This window comes from Procambarus clarkii, chromosome 29 (genome assembly GCF_040958095.1).
Source record: "Procambarus clarkii isolate CNS0578487 chromosome 29, FALCON_Pclarkii_2.0, whole genome shotgun sequence".
Lineage (NCBI taxonomy): Eukaryota > Metazoa > Arthropoda > Malacostraca > Decapoda > Cambaridae > Procambarus > Procambarus clarkii.
In genome coordinates this window covers 16,541,357-16,543,719 of record NC_091178.1, presented here as the reverse complement: position 1 = coordinate 16,543,719, position 2,363 = coordinate 16,541,357, and positions in this window count along the sequence as shown.

Below are 2,363 nucleotides of genomic sequence, written 5' to 3'. Positions count from 1 at the left end.
CCGCAGCGGGGGAGTCCTCACCACACCGCAGCGGGGAAGTCCTCACCACACCGCAGCGGGGGAGTCCTCACCACACCGCAGCGGGGGAGTTCTCACCACACCGCAGCGGGGGAGTCCTCACCACACCACAGCAGGGGAGTCCTCACCACACCACAGCGGGGGAGTCCTCACCACACCGCAGTGGGGGAGTCTCACCACACCGCAGCGGGGGAGTCCTCACCACACCGCAGCGGGGGAGTCCTCACCACACCGCAGCGGGGGAGTCCTCACCACACCGCAGCGGGGGAGTTCTCACCACACCGCAGCGGGGGAGTCCTCACCACACCGCAGCGGGGGAGTCCTCACCACACCACAGCAGGGGAGTCCTCACCACACCACAGCGGGGGAGTCCTCACCACACCGCAGTGGGGGAGTCTCACCACACCGCAGCGGGGGAGTCCTCACTACACCGCAGCGGGGGAGTCCTCACCACACCGCAGCGGGGGAGTCCTCACCACACCGCAGCGGGGGAGTCCTCACCACACCGCAGCGGGGGAGTCCTCACCACACGGCAGCGGGGGAGTCCTCACCACACGGCAGCGGGGGAGTCCTCACTACACCGCAGCGGGGGAGTCCTCACCACACCGCAGCGGGGGAGTCCTCACCACACCGCAGCGGGGGAGTCCTCACCACACCGCAGCGGGGGAGTCCTCACCACACCGCAGCGGGGGAGTCCTCACCACACCGCAGCGGGGGAGTCCTCACCACACCGCAGCGGGGGAGTCCTCACCACACCGCAGCGGGGGAGTCTTCACCACACCGCAGCGGGGGAACCTTGGGCAGGACAGGTAAGGTGGGGCGGGACAGGACATGAATTAGGAAAGTCGCTTAGGAAAGAGCTTCGTCTTAGGAAAGAACATCCTAAGGACAGCAGTGGGCCCCCAACACACCTTCTGTGAACTACAGTGGGCCCTTGCCCTTCCTGTGGACGCAATGGACCCCAAACTTCTTCTGTGGACTTCAGCCAGCCCCATATCTATCCTATGGATGCAGTGAGCTCCCCATACATCTCCTGTCGACGGCAGTGGGCCCCATACACATGCGGATAGTAGCGGAAAAGGTTACAGAGGCACCTCATGAGATCAGGAACTGAACCCTAAAATTAATGTAGATAATCAAGTCACAGTCTTTAGAAACTAGCAACACAATTTAAGGGTTCAAGAACGACCACAAGTACAGTCGTTAAGCAGAGCAACTTACATATGTGAGGAGCTAGTTTCCTAATTCGATTTGGTTGTTGTGCACACACTACTCCCATCCAGAGGCGGCGGAGGAAAGGTTACAATCACTCCCATGCACATCCTGCGGTTAGAAGACTGGAGATATTTGACTAAAAAGTTGAATTAAATAATTACACAGTTCGGAAGCGAAAAAAGGGTAAAGTTCTTAAAGGAACGGAAATTCTGCATTTGTTCCAATCGAGCTGTGCTTGGTTGTCAAGCTATATGTGCATTAGTCAACCAATGTATGCTTAGTCAACCAATGTATGATTCGTTAGCCATGTATCTATTAATCAACCATGTATTAGTCAACCAATGTATGCACTAGTCAACATTACTTAACTATTTTTCGTATTAGTCAAGCAATGTATAAATTAGTTAAGCTGTGTATGTATTAGGCAACAAATTTATGCATTATTCAACCTATGGATAAGTCGGTGGTTAGATGGTTGGATCAGTATATGGTTGTATAGGTGGATGGATATTTAGATCGGTGGATGTGTAGATGGATGGATGGATGGATAGGTAAGTGGGTGTAGGGATACGTGGATGGAGGGATGAGTGACAGGGCAGAGAGGACTCAGAAGTGCCCAAGTGAGGCACAGGTAAGGTTAGGGTGTACAGGAAGGATGTAAACACACCTTTCATGAGGACAGAAGGGAGAAGAGAGAGGTGGTGCCCGCGCGCTGTTGTTGGCCACCACACTCTGGGGACACACCACCACAGGCCACATCACACCACCACACTCTGGGGACACACCACCACAGGCCACATCACACCACCACACTCTGGGGACACACCACCACAGGCCACATCACACCACCACACTCTGGGGACACACCACCACAGGCCACCTCACACCACCACACTCTGGGGACACACCACCACAGGCCACATCACACTACCACACTCTGGGGACACACCACCACAGGCCACCTCACACCACCACACTCTGGGGACACACCACCACAGGCCACATCACACTACCACACTCTGGGGACACACCACCACAGGCCACCTCACACCACCACACTCTGGGGACACACCACCACAGGCCACATCACACCACCACAGGCCACCTCACACCACCACACTCTGGGGACA